Genomic DNA, 18,419 nt, shown 5'->3' on the forward strand with positions numbered 1-18,419 from the left:
TGGTCTCCTGAGGGATCTCCTCCCAGACCTGGACTAAAGCATCCGCCAACTCTTGGACAGTCTGTGGTGCAACGTGGCGTTGGTGGATGGAGCGAGACATGATGTCCCAGATGTGCTCAATTGGATTGAGGTCTGGGGAACGGGCGGGCCAGTCCATAGCATCAATGCCTTCCTCTTGCAGGAACTGCTGACACACTCCAGCCACTGGAGGTCGAGCATTGTCTTGCATTAGGAGGAACCCAGGGTCAACCGCACCAGAATATGGTCTCACAAGGGGTCTGAGGATCTCATCTCGGTACCTAATGGCAGTCAGGCTACCTCTGGTGAGCACATGGAGGGCTGTGCGGCCCCCCAAAGAAATGCCACCCCACACCATGACTGACCCACCGCCAAACCGGTCATGCTGGAGGATGTTGCAGGCAGCAGAACGTTCTCCACGGCGTCTCCAGACTCTGTCACATCTGTCACATGTGCTCAGTGTGAACCTGCTTTCATCTGTGAAGAGCACAGGGCGCCAATGGCGAATTTGCCAATCTTGGTGTTCTCTGGCAAATGCCAAACCTCCTGCACGGTGTTGGGCTGTAAGCACAACCCCCACCTGTGGACGTCGGGCCCTCATACCACCCTCATGGAGTCTGTTTCTGACCGTTTGAGCAGACACATGCACATTTGTGGTCTGCTGGAGGTCATTTTGCAGGGCTCTGGCAGTGCTCCTCCTTGCACAAAGGCGGAGGTAGCGGTCCTGCTGCTGGGTTGTTGCCCTCCTATGGCCTCCTCCACATCTCCTGATGTACTGGCCTGTCTCCTGGTAGCGCCTCCATGCTCTGGACACTACGCTGACAGACACAGCAAACCTTCTTGCCACAGCTCGCATTGATGTGCCATCCTGGATGAGCTGCACTACCTGAGCCACTTGTGTGGGTTGTAGACTCCGTCTCATGCTACCACTAGAGTGAAAGCACCGCCAGCATTCAAAAGTAACCAAAACATCAGCCAGGAAGCATAGGAACTGAGAAGTGGTCTGTGGTCACCACCTGCAGAACCAGTCCTTTATTGGGGGTGTCTTGCTAATTGCCTATAATTTCCACCTGTTGTCTATTCCATTTGCACAACAGCATGTGAAATTTATTGTCAATCAGTGTTGCTTCCTAAGTGGACAGTTTGATTTCACAGAAGTGTGATTGACTTGGAGTTACATTGTGTTGTTTAAGTGTTCCCTTTATTTTTTTGAGCAGTGTATATCAACTCACTGGGCACACACTGGTTGAATCAATGTTGTTTCAATTAAATTACGTTGGACCAACGTGGAATAGTTGTTGAATTACGTCTGTGCCCAGTGGGAAGAATCACACGGACCAGTTTCATGGGCTTAATAGCCACAAATGCAGAGAACTTGCCTACGATTTGGCATATCGAAACAACTTCCCTGATATTGAACAGAGAGACAAAACATTAGGAACACCTGCCTAATTAATTAAAAAAATATATATTTTACCTTTATTTAACTAGGCAAGCCAGTTAAGAACAAATTCTTATTTACAATGACGGCCTACACCGGCCAAACCCGGACGATGCTGGACCAATTGTGCGCCGCCCTGTGGGACTACCAATCATGGCCGGTTGTGATACAGCCTGGATTCGAACTAGGGTGTCTGTAGTGATGCCTCACGCACTGAGATGTCACTCGGGCGCAGCGGGGAGTTGCACCCCCTTTTGCAATCAGAACAGCCTCAATTCATTGGCGCATGGACTCTACAAGGTGTCGAAATCGTTCCACAGGGATGCTGGCCCATGTTTAGGAACACCTGCTTTTCCTTTAGGAATACCTGCTCTTTCCATGACAGACTGACCAGGTGAATCCAGGTGAAAGCTATGATCCTATTGATGTCACTTGTTAAATCAACTTCAATCAGTGTAGATCAGGTATTCTCAAACTGGGGTACGCGCAATGCCATTGGGGGTACGCCAAATAAAACTGTGATTCACGTTTTCACATTTTCAAACACTACATTTATATTTTCCAACGGGGCTATACATTTGGGTGAGGTTTTGTTCTCGCCTGAGTAGCCTCGTTTCACTGCCAAAAGTAAAATTAAGCCATCTAGTGTTCAGCGAAATAACAACACAATGTCAAATACAGGTAGCCTAGTCAAATAATTAACATCCAATCACATTAACCATTACTCTCTCGCGGGAACCTTCACTCTTGTGCAGACATTTTGAAACGAAACTTGACAATTAGAAAAATAAGCCAGAGGATTTTTTTGAGCGAGAATAAAGACGACTTTTGAGTAGTTAGACATGTGTAAAAGCAACAGATACCATTAATAAAAAGGGGCTAGAAGCGTCTTATATGGTGAGCTACCGAGTGGCTAGGACAGGCAAGCCCCATACTATTGTGGAGGACTTAGTCGGGCCTGGCACAACTCCTGGTATATGTCCGTTACATTTATGGCGTATCAATTAAGGAAGACATCCTCTTCTGCAAACCACTGGAAACCAAGACAACATGAGAGGATATTTTTAAAGTACTGGACAGCTTTGAGACGTCAAATGGACTTTGGTGGTCAAGGTGTGTTGGTATTTGTACTGATAGCGCAGAAGCCATGACAGGGAGACATAGTGGAGTGGTAACGCGCGTGCAAGCAGTTACTCCCAATGTCACTTGGGTACACTGCAGAATCCACCGAGAGGCTTTTGCTGCCAAGGGAATGCCTGACAGCTAGAAATACGTTTTGGACACTACAGTGAAAATTGTTAACTTTGTTAAAGCAAGGCCCCTGAAATCTCGTGTATTTTCTGCATTATGCAATGATATGGGCAGCGACCATGTAACGCTTTTACAACAACAGTGTGCGCTGGTTATCAAGGGGCAAAGTATTGACAATTTTTTTTTATTGAGAGACGAGCTTAAAGTTTTCTTTGCTGACCATAATTTTCACTTGTCTGACCGCTTGCATGATGATGAGTTTCTCACACGACTGGCCTATCCTATTTTCTCGGCTGAATGATCTGAATCTAGGATTACAGGGACTCTCCGCAACTGTAATCAATATGCGGGACAAAATTGAGGCTATGATTAAGAAGTTGGAGCTCTTTTCTGTCTGCATTAACAAGGACAACAGACAGGTTTTTCAATCATTATATGATTTTTTTGTGTGCAAATGAACTCAAGCTTACGGACAATGTCAAATGTGATATAGCGAAACACCTGGGTGTGCATTTACGCAGGTACTTTCCCAAAACGGACGACACAAACAACTGGATTTGTCATCTCTTTCATGCCCTGCCTCCAGTCCACTTACCGATATCTGAACAAGAGAGCCTCATCGAAACTGCAACAAGCGGTTCTGTGAAAATGTAATTTAATCAGAAGCCACTACCAGATTTCTGGAAAGGGGTGCGCTCAGAGTTTCTTGCCTTGGCAAATCGCACTGTTAAGACACTGATGTCCTTTGCAACTAGGTACCTATGTTAGAGTGGATTCTCGGCCCTCACTACCATGAAAACTAAATACAGGCACAGACTGTGTGTGGAAAATGATTTAAGACTGAGAATCTCTCCAATACAACAGAACATTGCAGAGTTATGTGCATCCTTTCAAGCACACCCTTCTCATAAACCTGTGGTGAGTGATTCACAATTTTTGATAAACAAATAAGGTTAAATAAAGAGCAAAATTATTGATTATTATTATATTATTATTTTGCCCTGGTCCTATAAGAGCTATTTGTCACTTCCCATGAACCGGGTTGTGACAAAAACTCACAGTCATTCTTATGTTTAACAAATGTATCATATAGTGTGTGTGTGGCAGACTTACAATGATGGCAAAAAAACAACATTTGAGAGTGCGCTGACCTTGGTGCTAGAATGTTTGAAGGGGTACGGGACTATAAAACGTTTGGGAACCAGTGGTGTAGATGAAGGGGAGGAGACAGGTTAAAGAAGGATTTTTAAGCCATGAGGCAATTGATACAGGATTGCGTATGTGTGCCATTCACAGGGTGAATGGGCAAAACGTGCCTTTGAACGGGGAATGTTAATGCTTCTACATCTGCATTGCTTGTTGTTTGTGGTTTTAGGCTGAGTTTCTGTATAGCACTTTGTGACATCTGCTGATGTTAAAAGGGCTTTATAAATACATTTGATTGATTTGATAGTAGGTGCCAGGCGCACCGGTTTGAGTGTGTCAAGAATTGCAACGCTGCTGGGTTTTTCACAATCAACAGTTTCCTGTGTGTATCATGAATGGTCCACCACCCAAAGGACATCCAGCCAACATTTGTTTAGCATAGCAAGAACGAATGAATAGAACGATTAGAATGAACGACTGGGTCAAAACATGAAAGAACTAACGACCAGCCTGCTTGGGTAACAACGTCAGAATGCAAAAAACGAATGTACTCATTAAAATGATGAAAACATTGAATTAATATGTATAAATAAGATGGCAACCATTTTATAAAAGCAATAATGCCCTCGAACCCTGGAATTATCGTGTGACAACTCCCTCCAAGGGCTGCATCCTGGCCCTTGACTTCGCCTCGGCCTTAGAACAGCCCTTGTTGGGAGTTGTCACACTATAATTCCCAGGTATTGTGCTTAATTGTTGCATTTACAGCTTGTCTAAGTCCTATCATCAACTGATTTCAGCCAGTGTATGGATGTGGATTGACTACATTGTTGGAATGGAATGTTGGCACATTGGCATTTAATTAGAAAAATTGATGGAATCATTCCTCTAAAACTGGCTGGCTAGCTAGCTATCACACATACAGTGTATGTATGATGTAGTTGTTGAGCGGCTTCACTGCAAGTATATTGTATGTTTCAGATATTTAAAAAAATATTTTAAAAAAATAATGTTTGTTTTCCCCAATTTGTGGCCGTGGTTGAGGGAAATTGCTCCTGAGCGTTCTCACCCTACGGGTGTGTTCATAAATTCAATCTGGAGTGCCTAGGGCAAGTAAAATGGTCGGAATGAGGTGTTCTCACATTTGTTTAGAAGTAGCTAGTAAACTGGCCAACGTTAGTCAGTTAGCTTGGGTGCTTGACTCAAGCTAGCTCGGTTCAACCCTACTCCTCAGCCAGAGCGTCCAGTGTACGCTCTGAATTCTTCGAGAACGAAACGATCTGAATTTACGAACAGACAATCTGACAACACTCTGAATTTATGAACACCCAGAGCACACTATGGGAGCACTCTGGCACTCCACATGGAATTTACGAACGCACCCTACATTGAAAATTTAACAGTCTTTTTAAAAACGTCAGGTTTGTGATGACAACATGCAAGAGATCTGTCATTCATTCATTGATATGATCATTTATCTCCTGAAAAAGCTGTCACTTTTCCTTTCTTTCTGTGCCCCCAAATGTTTGGATATACTGGTAAATTTACCAGAGGGGTACCTACGAAACACATTTGAGGAGTTAGCCAGGTAACTTTTGGCAAATCAGGATAACCGGTCATACGAAAGTGGCTCATCCTTTTAGTCAGGTAAATTTCTATGGCAACGAATCCTTCAGAACTAACCTGCTCCAGGGCAGGCTAACTCACGGCTAACTCAAATTACCCTGAATGAAATGACAAGAGCTACGATTTGAGGACCAATTAAATCAGATTCCCTCCCTCTTGCAAAGATTGCGTCATCATTGCCTTCATTTGAGGAAGATGACTGATTAAATATTTTATGTTTTTTGTGTGTTAAAAAATGGTAATGTTAAAATATGTCACAATACACATTTAGTGAACTTCACGCACAGTAACACTTTTACATGACTTAATATAATTATAAGACATTCAGTTCTGCCTGAGTGTGACGCTGTTTACCTCAATATTCTGGAAAAGTGCCTAATTAACCTATACTCTAGACAGAATCTAGATCCATTGTCTTACCTACTACTGCAACAGCTTGCGTCAATTATTTGCCCTTTAAAGACACTTCTAATGATATTGCATATTTTATTTTTATTTTATTTATTTTACCTTTATTTAACTAGGTACGTTTGCCCACTGATAAAGAAAGGATCAGTCTATAATTTTAATGGTAGGTTTATTTGAACAGTGAGAGACAAAATAACAACAAAAATATCCAGAAAAACGCATGTCAAAAATATTATAAATTGATTTGCATTTTAATGAGGGAAATAAGTATTTGACCCCCTCTCAATCAGAAAGATTTCTGGCTCCCAGGTGTCTTTTATACAGGTAACGAGCTGAGATTAGGAGCACACTCTTAAAGGGAGTGCTCCTAATCTCAGCTTGTTACCTGTATAAAAGACACCTGTCCACAGAAGCAATCAATCAATCAGATTCCAAACTCTCCACCATGGCCAAGACCAAAGAGCTCTCCAAGGATGTCAGAGACAAGATTGTAGACCTACACAAGGCTGGAATGGGCTACAAGACCATCGCCAACCAACTTGGTGAGAAGGTGACAACATTTGGTGCGATTATTTGCAAATGGAAGAAACACAAAAGAACTGTCAATATCCCTCGGCCTGGGGCTCCATGCAAGATCTCACCTCGTGGGGTTGCAATGATCATGAGAACGGTGAGGAATCAGCCCAGAACTACACGGGAGGATCTTGTCAATGATCTCAAGGCAGCTGGGACCATAGTCACCAAGAAAACAATTGGTAACACACTACGCCGTAAAGGACTGAAATCCTGCAGAGCCCACAAGGTCCCCCTAATCAAGAAAGTACATATACGTGCCCGTCTGAAGTTTGCCAATGAACATCTGAATGATTCAGAGGACAACTTGGTGAAAGTGTTGTGGTCAGATGAGACCAAAATGGAGCTCTTTGGCATCAACTCAACTCGCCGTGTTTGGAGGAGGAGGAGGAATGCTGCCTATGACCCCAAGAACACCATCCCCACCGTCAAACATGGAGGTGGAAACATTATGCTTTGGGGGTGTTTTTCTGCTAAGGGGACAGGACAACTTCACCGCATCAAAGGGACGATGGACGGGGCCATGTACCATCAAATCTTGGGTGAGAACCTCCTTCCCTCAGCCAGGGCATTGAACATGGGTCGTGGATGGGTATTCCACCATGACAATGACCCAAAACACACGGCCAAGGCAACAAAGGAGTGGCTCAAGAAGAAGCACATTAAGGTCCTGGAGTGGCCTAGCCAGTCTCCAGACCTTAATCCCATAGATAATCTGTGGAGGGAGCTGAAGGTTCGAGTTGTCAAACGTCAGCCTCGAAACTTTAATGACTTGGAGAAGATCTGCAAAGAGGAGTGGGACAAAATCCCTCCTGAGATGTGTGCAAACCTGGTGGCCAACTACAAGAAACGTCTGACCTCTGTGATTGCCAACAAGGGTTTTGCCACCAATTATTTCCCTCATTAAAATGCAAATCATTTTATAACATTTTTGACATGCATTTTTCTGGATTTTTTTTGTTGTTATTCTGTCTCTCACTGTTCAAATAAACCTACCATTACAATTATAGACTGAACATTTCTTTGTAAGTGGGCAAACGTACAAAATCAGCAGGGGATCAAATACTTTTTTCCCCCACTGTAGGTGTTCCTTTTGTCCAGGTGAGAAAGGGCAGTGTGGCGTGCGATTGAGATTGCGTCATCTGTGGATCTGTTGGGGCGGTATACAAATTGGAGTGGGTCTAGGGTGTCCAGGAGGATGCTGTTGATGTGTGCCATGACCAGCCTTTCAAAGCACTTCATGGCTACCAACGTGAGTGCCATGGGGCGCTAATCATTTAGGCAGGTTACCTTTGCTTCCTTGGGCACAGGGACTATGGTGGTCTGCTTGAAACATGTAGGTATTACAGACTCGGTCAGGGAGAGGTTGAAAACATCAGTGAAGACACTTGATAGTTGGTCCGCGCATGCTTTGAGTACACGTCCTGGTAATCCGTCTGGCCCAGCGGCTCTGTGAATGTTGACCTATTTAAAGGTTCGGTTCACATCGACCTCCGAGAGTGTTATCACACAATCATCCAGAACAGCTGGTGCTCTCGTGCATGCTTCAGTGTTGCTTGCCTCGAAGCGAGCATAAAAGACATTTAGCTCGTCTGGTAGGCTCGCGTCACTGGGCAGCTTGCGTCTGGGTTTCCCTTTGTAATCTGTAATAGTTTTCAAGCCCTGCCACATCCAACGAGTGTCAGAGCCGTGTAGTAGGATTCAATCTTAGAGGAGGTAGGCACTCTGACGGTGTGGTAGCAGCTAAAAAACCTCCCCCACAATGTCGGAAAAATTGTGAACTTCAAGAGGAACCAGGCTGGGCATGCCCCCATCCTCATCAATGGGCGCGCCATGGAGACGAACGAAAAAACATCAAGTTTCTTGGCGTATACATCTCGGAGGAGCTGAGATGGTCAAACCACACGGACACAGTGTTGAAGAAGGCACGACAGCGACTCTTCAACCTCAGGATGCTGAAGAAATTCAGCCTGTCCCCAAAGGCCCTCATGGTGTTCTATAGGAGCACCATCGAGAGCATACTGTCAGGTTGCATCCCAGCCTGGTACAGCAACTCCATCCTTTGCCTTGATGACAGCTTCGCACACTCTTGGCATTCTCTCAAACAGCTTCAACTGGAATGCTTTCCAACAGTCTTGAAGGAGTTCCCACATATGCTGAGCACTTGTTGGCTGCTTTTCCTTCACTCTGCAGTCCAACTCATCCCAAACCACCTCAATTTGGTTGAGGTCAGGTGATTGTGGAGGCCAGGTCATCTGATGCAGCACTCCATCACTCTCCTTCTTGGTTAAATAGCCCTTATGTCACGGCTGTCGTAGGAAGGAGCAGACCAAAGTGCAGCGTGTGTGTCGTTCCACATTTTATTTTCCCTGTGAAACTATGCAATACATACACAATAAACTGAACGAACAAAAACAACAAACCGTGACGCAGAGTAGAAACATACACTAACTCAAAACCAATCTCCCACAAACCCAGGTGGGAAAAACACCTACTTAAGTATGATCTCCAATTAGAGACAACGATGACCAGCTGCCTCTAATTGGAGATCATCCCAAACAAAACCCAACATAGAAATACAAAACTAGAACATGACAACATAGAAAAACTAAACTAGAAAACCCCCGTCTGTCACAACTGTCTTCAAAAATGGACCAAGGCACAGCAGGTATGTGGATACTCATGTTTTTTTTATTTTAAAAAAAGGAGTAAAGTATCCACTGGACAAAAACAATAAAGACGACAGCAACAGTCTTGCAGGCACATACAACGCAGTGCAAGGACAACTACCCACAACCCCAAAGAAAAACACACACTACTATATAGGACTCCCAATCAAAGGCAACTCAACACACCTGCCTTCAATTGGGAGTCCAATCACCCACATAACATTTAACAAACACAAACCCCCTGCCACATCCTGACCAAAACTAACACAATTACGCCCTCTGCTAGTCAGGACGTGACAGTACCCCCCCCCCCCCCCCCCAAGGTGCAGACCCCGGAATGCACCTAAAAGAAAAAACAAATCCCCAAACAAAAAAATATCCCCCTAATCAATAAGGGAGGGAAGGGAGGGTGGCTGCCGTCACCGACGGCACTGTGCTGCACCCTCCCTCCCCAACCCACCTATCCGGAGGTGGCTCAGGTGCAGGACGTGGACCTCGCTCCACCTTCGGCATCGCCCACTTCGGCGGCGCCGATAGCTGCGCCGGGCAGACGGGCCACTCGGGCTGACCCTGGCAGACGGACCACTCTGGCTGAGCCGGAAGACATGCGGGCCACTCGGGCTGGACGTGCCAGCCTGGAGACACGCACCTCAGGGCTAGTGCGGGGAGCTGGCCTGGGGCTCCATTCCTGCCCCGCAAAACTTCCCTTGTGCCCCCCCCCAAAAAATTATTGGGGCTGCCTCTCGAGTTTACTTAACTCTTCCATAGCCCTGGAAACGCTCATCCTTAACTCTGCCCATGTCCATCCTTCCTCCTCGTTCGTCCGCTGCTTGGTCCCTTGGTGGTGGGTAGTTCTGTCACAGCTGTCTTCAAGAATGGACCAAGGCGCAGCAGGTATGTGGATACTCATGTTTTTTAATTTTTTAAAAAAAGAGTAAAGTATCCACTGGACAAAAACAATAAAGACGACAGCAACAGTCTTGCAGGCACATACAACGCAGTGCAAGGACACAACCCCAAAGAAAAACACACACTACCTCTGCTGGTCAGGACGTGACACCGTCATGCCCTGACCTACTCTACCATAGAAAATAACAGCTTTCTATGGTCAGGACGTGACACCTTACACAGCCTGGAGGTGTGTTTTGGGACATTGTCCTGTTGAAAAACAAATGACAGTGCCACTAAGTGCAGAACAGATGGGATGGCGTATCGCTGCAGAATGCTGCGGATCACCATGCTGGTAAAGTGTGCCTTGAATTTGAAATAAATCACTTACACTGTCACCAACAAAGCACCCCCACACCATCATACCTCCTCCTCCGTGCTTCACGGTGGGAACCACACATGCAGAGATCATCCGTACACCTACTCTGCGTCTCTCAAAGACACAGAGGTTGGTACCAAAAATCTCACATTTGGACTCATCAAAGGACAAAGGACCAAAGGACAGGTTTACACCAGTCGAATGTCCATTGCTCGTGTTTCTTGGCCCAAGCAAGTCCCTTCTTCTTATTGGTGTCCTTTGGTAGTGGTTTCTTTGCAGCAATTCGACCATGAAGGCCTGATTCACGCAGTCTCCTCTGAACATTTGATGTTGAGATGTGTCTGTTACTTGAACTCTGTGAAGCATTTATTTGGGTTGCAAATTTCTGAGGGTGGTAACTCTAATGAACTTATCCTCTGCAGCAGAGGTAACTCTGGGTCTTCCTTTCCTGGGGCATTCCTCATGAGAGCCAGTGTCATCATAGCGTTTGATGGTTTTTGCAACTGCACTTGAAGAAACTTACCCCGGCCAAACCCTAAGCCAGATGATGCTGGGCCAATTGTGCGCCTCCCTTTGGGACTCCCAATCACGGCTGGTTGTGATACAGCCTGGAATCAAACCAGGGTCTGTAGTGACGACCTCTAGCACTGAGATGCAGTGCCTTAGACCGCTGCATACCACCCCTACCTTGTCACAACACAAATTATTGTCTCAAACGTATTAAGAAGGAAAGAAATTGCACAAATGAACTTTTAACAAGGCACACCTGTTAATTGAAATGCATTCCAGGTGATTACCTCATGAAGCTGGTTGAGAGAATGCCAAGAGTGTGCAAAGCTGTCATCAAGGCAAAAGGTGGAAACTTTGAAGAATCTAAAACATATTTTGATTTGTTTAACACTTTTTTGATTACTACATGATTCCATATGTGTTATTTCATAGTTTTGATGTCTTCACTAGTTTTCTACAATGTAGAAAATAGTAAAAATAAATAAAAACCCTGGAATAAGTAGGTGTGTCCAAATTGTTTTATTTCTTATTATTACTTTTATTGTCCTGCAATGTTGCGGGGTACAGATTTTTACTGTACCCCGCATTTACATCTGCAACCGTGTGACTCAGACAATATCAATAATGACTATAGCGAAAGGGGAGGGTCAGTGACTTGAGGGGGAGAAAGAACCAGTGGAGGCAGCAACAGACAGGTAGCAGGTAGCAGGGGCCAGGTAGGATTGGGCCAGGTGTCAGGCTAGGGTGTCCTCAGTCACGGTCCTAGAGCATCAGGCCCTCCGGAAGGAGAGACAGAGACAGAGAAAAGATGAGGAATAGTGAGACCATGTCTAAAACCATAGTACACCACATACACTGGGGGTAGAGAATAATCAGTAGTGTTGCTGTGGACACTGGATAATCTGACTAAGACACACACTTGTTTGACCTCGCTGTGATACTGTCAATTCAGGTAGCATTTAATGTTCTGCGTTTGTGTTAACCATGGCAGCCAGCATTGAAAATAAAGAGATGTGCAGAAAGATAATCAGCCTCTGTGTCTGTGGATCCTTTCCCCTTAATGTATTTTTCATGTCAGCCAGGCCCTTCTTTTCAAAGAACCCTTACAAAAAAAGATTGCAGTCAGAGTGAAATATATTGACTCAGTACACTGTCCAAAATACCACAGTCGACTGCAGTTACTGCACTTTTACTGCAGTTTCAAAACTGCAACCATTTTTTATAATCTGTAATTGAGTAAAATATGTAGTTTTGGTCTGGTCACAAGATAATCCAGAAAATTGTGGTAAACAGCGCCACACTCAGACAGAAACTGAATGTTCTATTCTCAGCCAGGCCCATCTATTAAAAGAAAACACAATTTAAACAGACCCTTAATTTGAAAAAAAATAACCCGTTTTGTTGTGATGACAAGAAAATTCTAACATAATCAGGTAATGATGTCAGACAGTCAGGCATAAAAATCTGAATGTTCTATCATAAAGTGAAAACCATTACTTTCCCTGGCTGTTTTGTCACCCCACACCAGACCCGATCAGCACACGCAGGTTGAAATATCAAAACAAACTCTGAACCAACTATATTAATTTGGGGACAGGTCGAAAAGCATTAAACATTTATGGCAATTTAAATAGCTAGCTTGCTGTTTCTAGCTAATTTGTCCTGGGACATAAACATTGGGTTGTTATTTTACTCCTTCAGGCTTCTGCTGCTTCTTCTTCTTCAGACTGCTGCTTCTTCTTCTTCTTCAGGCTGCTGCTGCTTCTTCTTCTTCAGGCTTCTGCTGCTTCTACTTCTTCAGGCTTCTGCTGCTTCTTCTTCTTCAGGCTTCTGCTGCTTCTACTTCTTCAGGCTGCTGCTTCTACTTCTTCAGGCTGCTGCTTCTCCTTCTTCAGGCTGCTGCTTCTTCTTCTTCAGGCTGCTTCTTCTTCTTATTCAGGCTTCTGCTGCTTCTTCTTCAGGCTGCTGCTGCTCTCTTCTTCTTCTTCCTCCGGCTGCTGCTGGCTTCTTCTTCAGGCTGCTGCTGCTTCTTCTTCTTCAGGCTGCTGCTTCTTCTTCAGGCTGCTGCTGCTTCTTCTTCTTCAGGCTGCTGCTTCTTCTTCAGGCTGCTGCTGCATCTTCTTCAGGCTGCTGTTATTTCTTCTTCTTCAGGCTGCTGCTGCTTCTTCTTTAGGCTGCTGCTGCTTCTTCAGGCTACTGCTGCTTCTACTTCAGGCTGATGCTGCTTCTTCTTCTTCAGGCTGATGCTGCTTCTTCTTCTTCAGGCTTCTGCTGCTTCTTCTTCTTCAGGCTCCTGCTGCTTCTTCTTCTTCAGGCTTCTGCTGCTTCTTCTTCAGGCTGCTTCTTCTTCTTCAGGCTGCTGCTGCTTCTTCTTCTTCAGGCTTCTGCTGCTTCTTCTTCTTCAGGCTTCTGCTGCTTCTTCTTCAGGCTGCTTCTTCTTCTTCAGGCTGCTGCTGCTTCTTCTTCTTCAGGCTGCTACTGCTTCTTCTTCAGGCTGCTGTTATTTCTTCTTCTTCAGGCTGCTTCTGCTTCTTCTTCAGGCTGCTTCTTCTACTTCAGGCTGCTGCTGCTTCTTCTTCAGGCTGCTTCTTCTTCTTCAGGCTGATGCTGCTTCTTCTTCTTCTTCTTTTTCTGGTGGTTGGCAACCAACTTCAAAGTGCATTACCACTACAGACTGGACTAGAGCATAGACCTCAGTTCATCTTTCCATCACCGACGTGGGTATATGCTCCTAAAAACCAATGAGGAGATGGGAGAGGCGTTACTTGTAGCGCGTTAAGCGTCACAAATAGAACCACGTTCTATTTTAGCGTCTGGCTATGCAGATGCTCTTTTACATGCGTGAGCAGTGTGAGTGTAATGATTGAATAACATGTATGTGTACATTTATTTTGCAACGCTCGCGCACAAGACACGAGCGGTGTGGTCTGGTCAGGATAGAAACAATAACAATAGGTGTGATGGAAACAGGAAGTTCCGGTAGAATTGTATAAATGCCGACAGATAACTTGTTTGTTCAACATGGTGGGATCTTTTGGTGCCGGTAAAATTAATAATACGAGAAATGGTGGTGGAAGTGCCTTTTTGAGCAAATATTGATATAATAACCATCATATTGAAGTAAACTTGGAGTCACACGATGATATGGTGTGTGGTCTCCCCACTACTACACTGGAAACCATGCAGTTTAGGCCTATTAGGCTACAGATTAAATAATTTACGATGAACTTCACAGGGTGGTGAAAATGCACGATGACCTTGATGCTCCTTTCCAATAAATATTTCAGGTCTTATTATGGTGACAAGATGATCAATGCTAGACCGCTGTTTTATAAAATAAAATGATCGCTCTTATCCATAATCTCATCATGTAGACTATCCTACCTGCACAGTATACGCCTTCCTAATATTGATGGATATCCTTTTGGTGATGGACACTTGTTGATACACATGGGAAACTGTTGAGCGTGAAAAATCCATCAGAGTCGTAGTTTTTGACACAAACCGGTGTGCCTGGCACCTACTACCATACCCCGTTCAAATGCACTTAAATATTTTGTCTTGCCCATGCACCCTCCGAATACACATTACACAATCCATGTCTCATTGCTTAAAAATCCTTCTTTAACCTGTCTCCTCGCCTTCATCTACACTGATTGCAGTGGATTTAACAAGTGACATCAATAAGGGATCATAGCTTTCACCTGGATTCACCTGGTCAGTCTGTCATGGAAAGAGCAGGTGTTCTTAATGTTTTGTATACTCAGTGTACATGCCTACTGAGATGTGAATGAAATGCATGTTACTGGCTTTTTATCTATTTGACCACAAAAGGGACACCTCCTCCTATACTGTAGACAAACCACTGACAAAGTCACTGTTACTCACTGTTCGAAATACTCAACACCCACACATACTCTCAAAGGGACAATTATGTTTTCACTCTTATGCCCTCATTCTTTTGTGAGCCCTCCAGATGACCCTAATCAGTGAGCTCAAATCTCTCCACTAAAAATCCCTGTAGTCACTGGAAACAGTGCACAATAACTCTGCTGAGTTTAAATAATTATTTGCAACCTTTTAACATCGTCATTTCACTGAAGGGCCAGATGGGAGGAAGAACATCAACATCCTCTGAGGTAGGCCAGTTCTGGAGGAACACATTTACTAACATCAGAGGCATACTCTGTGTGAGTGTCAGGTTTGTGTGTGAGCGTCAGGTCTGTGTGTGTGTGTGCACGTGCCTATGAGGGGCCAAGAGTGTGTTAAAAGAGATGCGATTTTGTATGAAATGTTTCCATGTACACTCAGTGGCCAGTTTATTGGGTACACCCATCTAGTACCAGGTTGGACCCCTTTGCCTCCATAACAACCTGAATTCTTTGGGGCATGGAAACATTGCTCAATTGGTATCAAAGGACCTAATGTGTGCCAGGAAAACATTCCCCACACCATTACACCACCGCCACCTGCATGGGGCAATGGACCCATGGTGCTTACACCAAATCCTGATCCTGCCATCGGCATGGTGCAACAGGAACCGGGATTCGTCAGATCAGGCAATGTTTTCCCACACATCAATTGTCCAGTGTTGGTGATTGCCACAAGAGGCTGCTGAGGGGAGGACGGCTCATGATAATGGTTGGAATGGAGTGAATAGTTTCAAATACATGAAAACCATGTGTTAGATACTGTTTTTTGTTTGTTGCACCATTCTCGGTAAACCCTAGACACTTTCATGCGTGAAAAGCCCAGGAGGCTGTCACTTCCCGAGATACTGGAACCGGCACACCTGGTTGCTTCGGTCACTTGTTTTGCCCATTCTTTATTTCTTACCCCTTTTTCTCCCCAATTTAGTAGTATCCAATTGGTAGTTACAGTCTTGTCCCATCGCTGCAACTCCCGTATGGACTCGGGAGAGGCGAAGGTCGAGAGCCATGCGTCCTCTGAAACACGATCCTGCCAAGCCCCTCGCTTCTTGACACACTGCTCGCTTAACCCGGAACCCAGCTGCAGCAGTGTGTCAGGAAACACAGTACAACTGCCTACCGAAGTCAGCGTGCATGAGCCAGGTCCGCCACAAGGAGTCGCTAGAGCGCGATGGGACAAGGACATACTGGCCAGCCAAACCCTTCCCTCACCCAGACGACGCTGGGCCAATTGTACACTGCCTCATGGGTCTCTCAGTCACGGCCGGCTGCGACACAGCCTGGGATCAAACCCGGGTCTGTAGTGATGCCTCTAGCACTGTGATACAGTGCCTTAGAACGCTGCGCCACTCGGGGAGCCGTTTTGCCCATTCTAACATTGAATGAAACAGTAACTGAATGACTCAATGCCTGTCTGCCTGCTTTATATAGAAAGCCACGGGCACATGACTGATTGTGGCTCATTCATTGAGTTCAATTGAGTTACAATTGGCTCATTCATTTCCCCTCCTCTCCCCTGTAACTATTCCCATGTCATTGCTGTCAATGAAAATGTGTTCTCAGTCAACTTATCTGGTGAAATAAGGGTTAAATAAATAAAAAATAAACAGTCTGTAAAAGAAAACAATTTTTGTGAACGGCGTAGTGTACCTAATAAACGGGCCACTGAGTGTATATGACCATTGTAACACAACACTCAAGTCCATATAAGAAGGCAAAAAGGAACACACAGTCACACACACGATGATGAGTCAGTGCCCAGTGGCAGGGACATTGAGTGGGGTAAGAGAGGTCATCAGAAGGGAGCATAGTGTCCAGTACATAACAAGCAGCCTGGGAACAAGGACATTAGCATGTACACAGCTTTAACAGACTTTTCAACTATATAATCTCTATGAGAATAATTTCACGTATATCTTACCCATATCACGTGGCATCAAATCAAATTGTATTTGTCACACGCTTCGTAAACAACAGGTGTAGACATATAGTGAAATGTTTACTTACGAGCCCTTCCCAACAATGTAGAGAGAAATACAAAAATTATCCCAAAAAATTGGACACGAGTACTAAATACACAATGAGTAACGATAACTTGGCTATATACTGTACATGGGGTAGCAGTAGCAAGTCGATGTGGAGGGGTAAGAGGTAGTTGAGATATACATGTACATATAGGTAGGGGTAAAGTGACTAGGCAACAGGTTAAATATTGCATATGGCAATATGATATGGCAATTCTTAAAACATTTGATGAATAACTAGCTTTATCGGCTGTCTGCTTTTCAGGACTGTTCCTTGAATATTTACAATGTATAAATTACATTTTAGTCATCTAGCAGACGCTCTTATCCAGAGCAACTTACAGTAGTGAATGCATACATTACATCAATTTTTTTTCTCCGTACTGGTCCCCCGTGGGAATCGAACCCACAACCCTGGCATTGCAAACACCATGCTCTACCAACTGAGCCACACGGGACCACATTAATCTGAATGAGTTTCTATAATCAGGAAAACACATCTACACACACTACTTTACAAAATGACTGACTGTCCAACAGAACAATCTAAAGCGGAGTTTCCCAAACGCAGTCCTGGGGTCCCTCCTGGGTGCGTCTTGGTTTTTGCCCTAGCACGACACAGCTGATTCAAATATCCAAAGCTTGATGATTTGAATCAGCTGTGTAGTGCTAGGGCAAACAACTAAACATGCACCTGGGGGATGGGGAGTCTATTGCAACCCACTTCAATGTACTGTATCCCATCCATTGTCTAGCTCTTTTGTTATTCAAGCCTTGGATAGATTAGCAGTGGAAGAAGAGATCCTTACCGAATGCTTCCCTCACCTTGCTGTCAGGTAACGGACCACACATTGAGGTGCACTGTACAATATGTGCTGCTGGAGACAATTACCATGCTGAGAAACAAAAGGCACCTTATTTTGAAAATAATCACATGCATGTCTGTAATCCATTAAAAAAACCAAGAACATTGATTCAGTCAATGCACGTTTCCCTGCGAAGTCTAGGGTAGTATTTGTGGTGAGATCACATCCACTGGCCAGTCTGTCCCCACAAATAATTTAGTCACTTGTCCTTCACTTTGTCTTTCTCTGTAGCCTTGCCTGCAATTGACCTCTATGCAGGACTAGTGTCTTCTGAACTAGGAAGGGTAACATATGCTGCCAATTGGTTACAAAAGCATGACTAAGCTTAATATAATTAGGCCCCATTATCAATATTACTGCTCAGTTGCAGAAATAAACTATACTCAGGTTATTGGGTTCAACACGTACAAAGTGTTTGCACTTCAGTGCTGAAAAGATCCAGAGAAGCACACATGCTGCCACCGTGGTTAACTCATTTGCCAGCCAATACCTGTCCTGATCAGTCTCTACATTGTTCCTGTTTGGGGGTGTAGTAACCTTACTGAAATCTAATGGCCAATAGCCCAAAGAATGTGTGGTGGAGTCAACCCACCATGGTTTTGCAGTAATGGCTACACATTCTACTGCATAGTCAAAGACATGGTTAAATTAGCACATCTGAAAGTGAACAGAATACAATGAAAACAGTGAC

The sequence above is a fragment of the Salmo salar genome, chromosome 09 (assembly GCF_965601325.2).
Source record: "Salmo salar chromosome 09, fSalSal1, whole genome shotgun sequence".
In the NCBI taxonomy this organism is placed as follows: Eukaryota; Metazoa; Chordata; class Actinopteri; order Salmoniformes; family Salmonidae; genus Salmo; species Salmo salar.